The sequence below is a fragment of the Pleurodeles waltl genome, chromosome 1_1 (genome assembly GCF_031143425.1).
Source record: "Pleurodeles waltl isolate 20211129_DDA chromosome 1_1, aPleWal1.hap1.20221129, whole genome shotgun sequence".
In the NCBI taxonomy this organism is placed as follows: Eukaryota; Metazoa; Chordata; class Amphibia; order Caudata; family Salamandridae; genus Pleurodeles; species Pleurodeles waltl.
The window spans coordinates 184,116,706-184,130,456 of record NC_090436.1 but is presented as its reverse complement, the minus strand read 5'-3'; the positions used below and the strand labels follow the sequence as shown (position 1 = coordinate 184,130,456).

The 13,751-nt window shown below is 45.7% G+C and overlaps 1 protein-coding gene across 1 annotated transcript in view; it reads left to right on the top strand.

The window, feature by feature from the left end:
- Window positions 1-13,751, top strand: part of LMAN1 (lectin, mannose binding 1) — a 225,099-nt gene that overhangs the window by 160,637 nt on the left and 50,711 nt on the right. The gene's annotated exons all lie outside the window — the stretch shown is intronic.

Sequence of the window (13,751 nt, the reverse complement as noted above, 5' to 3'; positions counted from 1 at the left end):
TAGTCTGTTCGTCTTTTCATCCACTCCGGACTTTGGGGGATATTTAGTTAAGTGAGGCCATGGGATTGGGTTTTGCACATCCCGAACACATGGTTTTACATCCATATTCCGCCCAGTCCTTTCCCAAATATTTTAAAATTCCGCTTGTGTCAACTCTGTTTGACTTTGAGTGCAGCGTCTAAATATCCCTAAATTTGGGCCCATCTGCAGATTGTATTGTCTGGCATCGCATTCTAACTGGAATCGGTAGTGCAGCACTTTCTTTCAGAAAACTTGAATGTGGAAGTATTTAGTTCATAAACAGCACTGGGAGAGAAGATTACAGTGTAACGGCTTAAAACTGTTGGCAAATAATGGTAGTAAATGTAATTTGTGTTTTCTTCCCGGGGCACAAAAGTAAAATGGAGAGGCTGTTTTTCAAAAGTACTCCTTTTTACACCTTTCCAGAGAAATAGAACCATTGTGTATGCAACCTGTTGTACTAGTACCCTAAGGTCAGTGATACCACAGAATAAGTGCACTAGTTATAACACGGAGATGTATTCTATCTACCGACTAGAACCAGCAAATAAATTAGGATAGTCCTGCCCATGCTGGTTGTAAGATCACAAAATCGTTTGACATTAACATTACATTACGAGGCACACATCTTCTCCAGGAACAAGAAGTGGATGGGACAAAGAGATCAATCTCCAACACTTTCGCAGGACCATACTTCCAGGGTGCAGTAGATAACTGATCTGTAACAGTCATACACTTTTATGTTTAGCTGGACTACTGGCTAGTGTGAACATATGCACCTCAAATGTGCATGTAGCAATGAAACACTTACTACATAAGCTATTTCAGGTGATTAATTCGAATCAGACACAAGACCACCTCTGAGAGGGCTACACAAAACACAGTATTTTGTCACCTTACCTCTTATTTAATTAAACCTAGAGCTGAATGCAAACATGTAGCTCGGTGAGAAATAAACTTCTTGCAAATAGTCACCGAAAATAAAATGACCAATTCATTATGGTGTGGCTCAACAGCACAGTTGTCTCCAGACAATTATGTGAGCATCACTAGAGGTCGCTTTGGCTCTGCCCATATTTTGGGAGTCAGGGCTGCATGCTTTGATTGGGCACAACTTGTGTGCTTCCACAAAAAAGTGCTTGCTTTCCACACAACTGGGATTATCTTAATTTTCCAGCCACCATAGCTTGAACTGTCAGGGCATACATATTACACAGGAATGCTATTAAAGTAGCTGAGACGACTTTTGATGTTTTTCTCTGGCAGCAGCACAAATGGAGGGAGGGTATTCATTAACCTACACTGATATTTAGGTCTGGCTTGACACTGCAACTGTCACCTGACCTTTTACCTAACTAATATTGTTCTACATCTCTTTACTTCCGCCCACAACAATACTATTTCCATGCTATTTATTGATTATGCTTCACATTACCATATACCATTCCTATAAAGCAGACCTACTGACATTTTTCCAGTGCTTGTTTTGGTTTGGTTTACAACTAGAGTTAGTCATTGTTACTGAAAGAGTAAAATGTTGTGTAAAGAAATGGCTCCCTGTTGCAGTTACCCCCCACTTTTTGCCTGATACTGATGCTGACTTGACTGAGAAGTGTGCTGGGACCCTGCTAACCAGGCCCCAGCACCAGTGTTCTTTCACCTAAAATGTACCATTGTATCCACAATTGGCAGACCCTGGCATCCAGATAAGTCCCTTGTAACTGGTACTTCTAGTACCAAGGGCCCTGATGCCAAGGAAGGTCTCTAAGGGCTGCAGCATGTCTTATGCCACCCTGGAGACCTCTCACTCAGCACAGACACACTGCTTACCAGCTTGTGTGTGCTAGTGAGAACAAAACGAGTAAGTCGACATGACACTCCCCTCAGGGTGCCATGCCAGCCTCTCACTGCCTATGCAAGTATAGGTCAGTCACCCCTCTAGCAGGCCTTACAGCCCTAAGGCAGGGTGCACTATACCATAGGTGAGGGTACCAGTGCATGAGCATGGTACCCCTACAGTGTCTAAACAAAACCTTAGACATTGTAAGTGCAGGGTAGCCATAAGAGTATATGGTCTGGGAGTTTGTCAAACACGAACTCCACAGCACCATAATGGCTACACTGAAAACTGGGAAGTTTGGTATCAAACTTCTCAGCACAATAAATGCACACTGATGCCAGTGTACATTTTATTGCAAAACACACCCCAGAGGGCACCTTAGAGGTGCCCCCTGAAACTTAACCGACTATCTGTGTAGGCTGACTAGTTCCAGCAGCCTGCCACACTAGAGACATGTTGCTGGCCACATGGGGAGAGTGCCTTTGTCACTCTGAGGCCAGTAACAAAGCCTGCACTGGGTGGAGATGCTAACACCTCCCCCAGGCAGGAGCTGTAACACCTGGCGGTGAGCCTCAAAGGCTCACCCCTTTGTCACAGCACCGCAGGACACTCCAGCTAGTGGAGTTGCCCGCCCCCTCCGGCCCCGGCCCCCACTTTTGGCGGCAAGGCCGGAGAAAATAATGAGAATAACAAGGAGGAGTCACTGGCCAGTCAGGACAGCCCCTAAGGTGTCCTGAGCTGAGGTGACTCTAACTTTTAGAAATCCTCCATCTTGCAGATGGAGGATTCCCCCAATAGGGTTAGGATTGTGACCCCCTCCCCTTGGGAGGAGGCACAAAGAGGGTGTACCCACCCTCAGGGCTAGTAGCCATTGGCTACTAACCCCCCAGACCTAAACACGCCCTTAAATTTAGTATTTAAGGGCTACCCTGAACCCTAGAAAATTAGATTCCTGCAACAACAAGAAGAAGGACTGCCTAGCTGAAAACCCCTGCAGAGGAAGACCAGAAGACAACAACTGCCTTGGCTCCAGAAACTCACCGGCCTGTCTCCTGCCTTCCAAAGAACTCTGCTCCAGCGACGCCTTCCAAAGGGACCAGCGACCTCTGAATCCTCTGAGGACTGCCCTGCTTCGACTACGACAAGAAACTCCCGAGGACAGCGGACCTGCTCCAAAAAGACTGCAACTTTATCCAAAGGAGCAGCTTTAAAGAACCCTGCAATCTCCCCGCAAGAAGCGTGAGACTTGCAGCACTGCACCCGGCGACCCCGACTCGGCTGGTGGAGAACCAACACCTCAGGGAGGACCCCCAGACTACTCTACGACTGTGAGTACCAAAACCTGTCCCCCCCTGAGCCCCCACAGCGCCGCCTGCAGAGGGAATCCCGAGGCTTCCCCTGACCGCGACTCTCTGAAACCTAAGTCCCGACGCCTGGAAAAGACCCTGCACCCGCAGCCCCCAGGACCTGAGGGACCAGACTTTCACTGCAGAAGTGACCCCCAGGAGTCCCTCTCCCTTGCCCAAGTGGAGGTTTCCCCGAGGAAGCCCCCCCTTGCCTGCCTGCAGCGCTGAAGAGATCCCTTGATCTCTCATTAACTTCCATTGCGAACCCGACGCTTGTTCTAACACTGCACCCGGCCGCCCCCGCGCCGCTGAGGGTGAAATTTCTGTGTGGGCTTGTGTCCCCCCCGGTGCCCTACAAAACCCCCCTGGTCTGCCCTCCGAAGACGCGGGTACTTACCTGCTGGCAGACTGGAACCGGGGCACCCCCCTTCTCTCCATTGAAGCCTATGCGTTTTGGGCACCACTTTGAACTCTGCACCTGACCGGCCCTGAGCTGCTGGTGTGGTAACTTTGGGGTTGCTCTGAACCCCCAACGGTGGGCTACCTTGGACCAAGAACTGAACCCTGTAAGTGTCTTACTTACCTGGTAAAACTAACAAAAACTTACCTCCCCCAGGAACTGTGAAAATTGCACTGTGTCCACTTTTAAAATAGCTATTTGTGAATAACTTGAAAAGTATACATGCAATTGAAATGATTCAAAGTTCCTAATGTACTTACCTGCAATACCTTTCAAACAAGATATTACATGTTAAATTTGAACCTGTGGTTCTTAAAATAAACTAAGAAAAGATATTTTTCTATAACAAAACCTATTGGCTGGATTTGTCTCTGAGTGTGTGTACCTCATTTATTGTCTGTGTGTATGTACAACAAATGCTTAACACTACTCCTTGGATAAGCCTACTGCTCGACCACACTACCACAAAATAGAGCATTAGTATTATCTCTTTTTACCACTATTTTACCTCTAAGGGGAACCCTTGGACTCTGTGCATGCTATTCCTTACTTTGAAATAGCACATACAGAGCCAACTTCCTACATTTTGTGTCCGAGATAGGTTTATGTTTATGCTTAGTGTTAAAGCAGGAGATTTTCCCCAGTATCAAAAAGGAAAAGAAACATCAATTTTATTTTGTGTTGTATGGTAGTAAAGCGGATAAGAGGGGTTCACTTCCATGAAAACAATATTTGCAGAGATAATCTACGTAAAAACTATTTATAACACTTAACTGGACAGTCCCAATACACATTTGTTCCTACTGTTTGACAGCCCTACTCCAAATTACATCCAGGAAACCGTAAACAAAAAGAAATTGGGTACCACCTTTATGTTTTGGCAATAGTGTGCTTGATATTACTGTTATCATGGGTGTCCTGCAACGCCCTTTCATGTAAGAGTTACTGAGGAGTCTCGCCTTGTCTCTTCCTTTTCTCAGAACTCTCTATCCCTCACCAGCAATTCCTGCTGCAGTAAATCCCAGTGGCTCCAGCCCACAGTGAAATGCCTAACGGGATATAGGTGTGCACTGATTGTTACTTCAGATGATATTGCAGGGGAGTGGAGAGGCGTTTTTGTCAGCATAATCTGTCTGCTAGAACTTTTCTTTTTAGTACAGTCTACATGAGAAGCAGCCAGCTAAATTATTCACGCAGGGCTGTTCGGAAGCATACACAGAAGTGTTAATTCCCGGGCACCGCCCAGCCTTCAGCGACTCCATCGTCTACATCGTTTCTCCCCACGCTCTCACCTCCATGAACTACTTCCTCCTTGGCGACCTCAACTACCGCATTGACAACAGCAATGACACCAACACCGCTTCCCTGCTTGAGAGCCTTGCCACAATAGGACTAAAGCAACTGGTCACTTCGCCAACACACATCGCTGGACACACACTCAACATCATCTTTTCCACCCGCAGCAACATCCCTGTCAACAACACCTCCACGCTTCACTTGACTGACCACCACTGTATTCACTTCACCAACACCACACCAACCATCCACCTCCGCACACTCCAAGCCCCAAGTAGAATATGGAACTAGATCACTGTGGAAACAGCTCACCAACACCCTCAGTAACTTTTCCCCCACCCCTCACCACAGACGCCAATGTCTCAGCATGGAACTTCCACCAATGGATCACCCAATGTGCCAGCACCCTAGCATCTCTCTGTAAGACCTCAGCTAAAAACCACCTCAAGAAGGCCAGCTGGTTCTCCCCCCGCACACCAAGGGCACCTGCAGACAGCTACAGAAGAGATGGAGAAACAGCAAGTTCCCGTAAGACTTTGAGGCCTTCAAAGCTGCCATCAGATCTCACCCCCACCTCATCAGAGCCACCAGAAAAACCCGCCCTGCAGGACCGCATCAGTGCCACTGCTCACAACACTAAAAAGCTCTTTGCTGTGGTCAAAGAGTTCTCCAAACCCCAATCGGAAACAGCAAACATCCCTCCATTTCAAGACTTCTGAGACAGACTAGCCATTTTCTTCCACTGAAAAATCAAAGAGATATACAACAGCTTTGGACCCCAAGCCCCTCTGAGCCCTCCCAACAGACCCCCAGCTGCGACCCTCCGAACCATCGCAGATCTTGCACCACTGGATAACCCTCAACACAGGCAAGACCTGCTCCATCATAAGCAGCACCCACTCCGTAGCCCCTACGGACCCCTGTCCTCGCCACATTTTCAACCAACCCAAAACCTCCATTGCATTCAAGCTCCGCCACACCCTCAACTGTTCCATAGATACAGCTACCTTCTCTGAGGACTGGAAGCATGCCAAGATCTGCCCACTCCTGAAGAAACCCTGGGCCGACCTCAAGAACTATCGCTCCATCTCTCTGCTGCCTGTCCCAGGCAAGTTCATCGAAAAGGCCATCAACACACAGCTCCATAAGCACATTGAGGACAACAACATCCTGGACATCTCCTAATCTGGTTTCAGGAGGACCCACAGCACGGAGACCACCCTCCTCGCTTTCTCAGATGACATCCACTCGCTCCTCGACTGGGGCCATACAGCATCCCTCATCCTACTGGACCTATTGGCTGCCTTCAACATGATTTTGCACCTCACCCTCTGCTCCAGACTCCACACAGCTGCCATCCACGGAAAGGCACTACAACGGATACGCTCCTTCCTGTCTGGCAGAACAGAGAGTCGGACTCCAGCCTTACCTGTCAGAACCTACGGAGATCAGCTGCAGAGTTCCACATCGCTCCTCCCTCAGCCCCACACTCTTCAACATCTACATGGCTCTGTTCGCATCCATCGTTAGGAACTACGGGCTGAACATCGTCTCCTCGCCGACGACACCCAGCTGATAATTTCACTGACCGAAAACCCCACAACTGCCAAGAAGAAATTCCACAACTGGATGGAAGCTGTTGCCGCCTGGATGAAGGACAGCTACCTCAAGCTCAACTCTGACAAGACTGAGATGCTCATCCTGGGATCCTCCACATCAGCCTGGGACTACTGGTAGCCAGCCACCCTCTGCTTCCCCCACCCCAACTAACCACGCACGCAACCTCAGTTTCATCCTGGATTTATCGCTCACCATGACCCGCCAAGTCAACCCAGTTGCATCCTCCTGTTTTCACACACTGACTTCTCCAGAAGATCTACATATGAATCCCAAATGACTGCCACAGAACCATAACCTGGTTACCAGCAGACTCGACTATTGCAACGCCCTCTACGCCGGCACCACATAGAAGAGCTTGAAGAAACTTCATCACATCCAAAATGCCTCCGCCAGACTCATGCTGGACGTTCACTGTCACAAACACATCACCAATCACCTAAGAGACCGCCACTGGCTTCCTTTTGAGAAAAGAATTAACTTCAAACTCCTCATCCACGCATACAAGGCCCTCCACAACCTAGGACCACCTACCTCAACCACCGCATCACCTTCTACTCCCCCACCAGACTTCTCCGCTCCGCTCAACAGGCACTAGCTACTGTACCCCGCATATGGAAAACTTCGGCTAGAGGAAGGTCCTTCGCCTATCTTGTGGCAAGGAGCTGGAACACCCTGCCCCTGCACCTCAGGCAGTCACAATTGTTACCGCAATTCAGGAAGGAACTTAAAACCTGGCTCTTCCACTGAAGCACAGAGAACGAACCCCCTCAGAGCCTTGAGACCCTTACGGGTTAATAGTTGTGCTCTATGAATCCGGATTTTATTTTATTGATAGAGGCGGCGTCTACACCTCACCCTTTAACACAGGCTTACACAATATGGCACATGAAGTGTTGCACCCAGTGTCCTACAATAAGAGTGCTACCTTGGGTGACACACACATGCTGTGCTACAGAAACGGAACACAACAACATGGGAGGGACATGAATCGGCACACAGTATCAGCCACACATTTGTACACATTCAGAGCAAGGATATCACTCCTAAATACTTTTTTTTCTTTCCATTGAAATATTTTGTGGCTCCATTCAGAAGATCCCCCTCCCACTGCTTTATCACACTGTTTGAAGACCTTAAGGGTATTGGAAAAGGATGAACACCTTTGTAGACATCTAGGTAATCTACATATTAAAATTATTGGAATGCAGCTGATTCAGGGCTGTGCACTAGACATAGGACATTGAAATAAATAGGTAACATGCACCACCACGGCACCATGTTAGCCTTGGCAGTGGTTTGCAGTATCTAATTTGGGTTTAGTAAACGTGAGATATCTGTACAGGAGCACCAATGGAGAGATCTTGTGCGGGAGGATGCTGCCATCAAATTCTTCCAGTGTCAAAGACGTGGCTCCCAGGAAGGTGCTACCTCTTGTTCTGACCCAGGCTGCAGGGGGTGGTCCTGGAGGTGGGCATGCTTACCCAGCCCACTGTGACTGCCCTTACTCACTAAGTTCCAAAATTCTGAAGCACCCTTATAACTGTGGCGCTCTTGCAAACCTGTAAATGCTCTTTTTCTGAGCACCTTAGTTCTGTGCTCAGTCCGTTTGTAAGCATGGTATGTAAGCGAACGGGACCACGAGTATGTCACTTGACTTGGCCAGGATCCCACAGTTTAGCGAGGGAGCAAAACCGGGATTAAAAGGAGGGTTAATTTGGCCACTAAATCACAAGATTTCCCTCTGCTAAATATTTATATGATCACCTTCTTAGAAAGCCCTGTCTGCGCGTATGTGTCTGCTGTCAAGAAAGACAGTAAGCACATATTCAATCTTTCCATTTGAATCTTATGTTCACTTATATGTCCCTCATACAACTAATGCATTTAGAAAAATCAGTTTCTGTGTCACTCACAGCACCCGTCTCTTGGGACTTAAAAAAAAAAAAGCGGGGGGGGGGGCCCTCCTCCAAAAAAACAAGACAAAACGCACACCACCAACCCCCTCCCCCCCCTTTGATGGTTATAGCTCTCCATAGGGCTCTACTTTGTAACATGTCACCACAGCAATCCCAAGGCATTTAGAAGAATAGCTTCCACTCACATGGTGCATTCATGCAAACACAATTTCTGCTTATTTCAACAACCTCAGAAGCATGAAAGGCAGGTGTGGGCACAACCGAAAAGCAATTTGAAAGCTTTCAGCCATGTTCAGGGCTTGAGTGCTATCTGGAAAGTAGACTCTGTCCCTTGTATCTATATTTTTCATGCAGCACAGTGCAAACCGGCCACATCGCTGTATACAATAAAAATGTAATAAAAAGGATACATTACGTGTCAAAAATGGCAATGTTGGTGTTCTGTGTGATCCATGGTAACTACTTTGTGGGCATCTCCTTACATCCCTAGCTGTCATTAATACTATACTAAAAGAAGTACATTTAAAAAACATGAATAGAAGATTTCTCAGCATAAAGTGAATCCTACCCGTTCTATTTGTCATTGGGTAAACTTTCCTGCAAACCTGTATATTGTTTCCTTTTATTTTCATTATCTTGCTTTTAAGAAATATTTTTAAACCTTTTTTCACGGTTTGATGTATGTTGATTGCATACATCCCCTCTTCTACAGGCTGATGGGTTTGGGGTAAAAATATAAGTGTGTTATTGATAGGTTTTCAAGATCAACCTCGTTTCATCATTTTTAAACACATTTGATTGTTTTTTTGTTTATAGAAAAAGTGTTTAGTGCAGTGACAATCTCAATTAGTCTGCATATCATTGAAGAACAAGCAGTACGGTTCATACCATCAGCATCCATTCAAGAGTTCGTTTTTAGTCCCAGCAAAGAAACTTCAGCTGAACTATTTTGACTCTATTCTTGTTTCTAACTCTTCTATAGTCTCCCCCACCGACCTACAGCATCTCAGCTAAATTAAATATTTCTGATTTCTTCCACCAAGGAAGTTGTTTCTTGAGACAGTACGACACATGTTGGCCGCTTCTGCTCTCCTCCCATTTTCCTCCCCTCGCCAAAGACGGACCCATCACTAGTTTAATAGCAGTCCCAGTGTGTGCACCTCTAGTGTAGGTTGCGTCCAGTGTGTCTCCCATCTGCTTCAGTTTCGTCAGTCTCAAATGATCATGTCCCATGTCCAGTCGTGGTTTCTTCACCCCCTCTTCGCCTCCCCATGTAGGACAGCAGCTATGCATTCATCCCACTTACATATTTTTGTTCTACACTTATTCCCCTGGTACTCCCTGCTTTCCAGCTCATTGTCATTTGCCAGTTCTCTGATACTGTGACTAGGTCTATGAATCTACTAGTTTTTTTGGGGGGGGGCATTAGATACGAGGCTTAGCAAACAGATCCTTAGCTTCCATCCTGTCTGTGATCTAGATAATCTCTTTCCAGTATGTTTCTAGGCTGTGGCAACCCCAGACCACGTGGCAAAACCCTTTATTTTAATCCCCACAACTAATGCATAGTACTGCAGAGCCCATGTAGAATGTGTTGGTGTTTCAGGTTGCTTGTATGGCCTTTGCATGATATTGAGCAGTCATCAGTTTGAAATGTGCATTCTTTGAAACACAAGGGGTAGCACGCAGTACTGATAAGGGTTTTGCACCTTTGGACAGTGTGGCTCAGATTTTAGAGACCCTAGACCTTCTGGTCAAAGCACAGGTACAAAGCAAACTTACCACCTTGAGTCTGTGAATCTGCTGGTGCACTCTAACCTAGAGATCACCAACGCAGTATATGAGAATCTTGCATTCCAGGCAACGACCAGTATTGTGAGGCTCCAGGAATATATGATAGTAAGATCCAAAACTCCTTTCTCCATGGATAGACATGCACATGATTTCCACGCTATACATTTAAAAAACTATTTTAAAACTAATGTCCTATTCTAGTGTAGAGAGTATGTATAGCTGTAACTGTAAAGATAAGCACAATAGTAGCAACAAAAGCAATTCATAAGCACAATATTTATGAATTGCAACATTGTGATTGTGTTTCAGTAATTAAATGCACTGAATAATGAATCAGTCTTTGGTAACCCTTCTAGCCGATAGCTAAGCTATTGTAGCCCTAAAAGAGTGCTTCTGAGTTTCTTTACGTGACCTTTAGCCCGCTTACCTTAGCTGAACAACAGGCTTGTTAACTGTACTTGAAGAAGGTGACTCTCTGTCTCAGACACAATGTTCACAAGCCGAAAAGGACTTCCTGGCTCTGAAGAGCTGATGGCCGATGCTAAGAATGTTTGCAGTTTGGCTGCCCAAACCAATCTCCCAGGAAGCTGAAGATTCCTGTTTGCATCTTCCTTGTCTATATCAGACAAAAATACTCTTTTATGATTATCTTGAAAAGGACAGGGCTTGTGATCAATGATATTAAATGCAACAATTAGCATAGTAATTTTGTGGGACTGTCACTAAATTCTGTTACTTACTGTAAATCGCATTGATATATTTATATAAAAAATTGATATCCTATCAAACTATAATAAAGCAAATGTTTTGTTCTACATGTGCTATCAATGCTAAATGCAGCACATGTTTACAAATGATAAATGTGCATTCAGATACATGAATATATGAACATATGAAATGCAGTGGGACTACATAAGCTGAAAATGCAAAGAACACTGCACTACCTGAGGCTTCCTTTTAAACAGATTTGCCAGGGTCAGTCGCACACTTATTTCAGTCCATCCGTTGAGCATTTTGAGTGGCCAAGTAGTTGTCCATATTGTAAAGACACTCAGTACTAATTCCCTTCCGCTGTGTGTGTGTGAGAATCATTAACAGCCCTTTGGGTGGGAATTTCTACTCTCCCCAATCTCTGTCCTCCATACCTGCATCACAATTGTGGTTAGTGATATATGTAGTAGTCCTGTACTAAGTCTTGAAACATCTGAGGGTGCCATGTTCATAAATGTCACCTACCATTGTGAGTCCTTTGTATCTCCACATTTGTAGGTGTTTCACTCCGCCCCATAGTATGTGGTCCCTGTAACCCCACCAGCTGTATCTTAAATGTGTATGGCATTGATGTATGTGTACACCTGAGGCATCTCACCCAGAAGGATTTGTGCACTCTCAGTAGTTGCAGCAGGGCCCCGGCCCTGGCTTTGGACCTACTGAGGATATTCACAATTTCCTTCTCTGCGGGTTTGCAGGCATCCAGCTTCGTCTGCCGTCTTAAAAGTGCATTTATGTGGCCTCCCACTGTAGCTCGGTATCCAGGTAGTACATTTCTTAGTTTGGGACACCCAGTTCTCCTGATGTTGGTAATCTGAGCTTGTTTAATGTTACAGTGCACTTTCACAGCTCCCTATCATATCCAGCAAAAGAAAATCTCCAGCCTCCTACAGACCCCCATAGAATCCGAATCAACTGGAGGATCGCCATTTTTGACAAAGTACGTTCTCTGCCACAGACAATGCAAGCGCTCTCCAGAAAGAAACACTGCCTCTCATTCCAGGCAGTTCTGACCTGTTATTGCTGTCTATCAAGTCTGATGGGTTACCATTTTAGCTGTCAGCATTCTTTAGGCAGTGCCTTGCTACTTATATCAGTGTATGTTAGGAATATACTGGACTTATTTCAGTTCACTTGGAGCCCTGAGAGGTCACCAAATTCTTCCAGGGTCCTCGCATTGAGATTGGTTTAATTTGGTCTGATGGCTTATGACAATGGTTTGGTTTCTGCCTCACTGCCTCAGTGTATTCACAAAAGGATCTACTGCCAGGGCAAAGAAGTAAGGACAGGGGCAGCCTTGCCACATCCCCATCTCATTGACACACAATTAAAAACTGTGTCCCATACTGTATCCTTGCCATTTCAAGGGAACCAAAAGGCTTTTTATGGCTGTATTGCTCCCCTTCATCAGGGTGGACTAATTCTGGAACTAGTGGGAGCAGTCTGCCTGCTAGAATTTCTTAAACTTTTATTTAGGCTTCATTATGGATACTAGTATTATGGATATTAGGAAAGCTTCACATGTTACTTAGAGGCAAGTTGCAGTCTTAGATCTGCATTTCACATTTCAGCCCTCAAGTGTGCCGGTAAGGCTTTTCCTGGCCATCACCTTGACTGCTGCTTTTACCTCTGTTTCTGTTATCCACCCTGAGGTACGTCACCAGCTGTACTTTATTGAAATTCTCATTAAATCCTTTGCTGTGATGCACAGAGGGTGGAGTAGCTCTCTCTGCAAATGTTTGACTTCTCTCCACTTCCGGACGGACCAAGTCTACCTTTCATGCAAATTCCTCTGACCACAGTTTCCGTCAATTCCAGTTTGACAGCCAAGTTAGCCATTGCCCCATTTTAATGCACTTGTTGTGTCATCTAATCTGATGCTCTCTGTATTTAAATCAGCGGAGCCTTCCCATGAGCTGCCCTCACTTTTCCCATGTTTGCCTTCAGTTTTCTCTGCGTTCCTTTCTGATTTTCCCACACTTACTTTTTCTGCATTTTTAGCTCTTTGCACAAGGATTGCCTAATCCCAGTAGTCAACTGGATACAGAGTTTGTGTTTTACCAATATAAAGGCTTTCTGACCTACCAAGACCCTTTGACCCAATAGTCCTGAAGTAGTGTGACACATCCTCCCATCTCGTATTCTTGAACACAGGATCATCTGGAGCTGCTATCTGCAGTTGCCAAGTAGAGTTTACCATCCTCGACTTGTACCACTGTCAGGTCAGCAGAAGAGGATTGTGTTCAGATAGCAATCAATCTATTCTCCACTTGAGACACTTTGTGGGTGGTGCATACTATCTCGCTCCAGACTAATATGCAGGTCGGTCCTTGGGGAGTACAATCAGTATTCTCAATTGATGATTTTTTTTTTTTTTTTTTTTTAGGAATCTATCTGCTCCCTGTGTGTTAACCAGTCCATCAGTGTCCAGGCCGTCCTCGCCACTGCGGAGGTTGACAGACTTTGATAGATCTTACCTTCCCCTATTTCCAGTACACTATTAAAGTTTACCTGGGCCATTATAGAGAAGTGTGCTATTACTCCGAGTCCCCCTACAATTATCCAAAGAGGACTGCTTTGTCAAAGTTGTGAGATCACTATATTGCCTAGCACTAATTCCATCCTGTTGAACCTGCCGCTGAGTATAACATCCATCTATATCTCTAAAGATTTATGACACCCAAAGT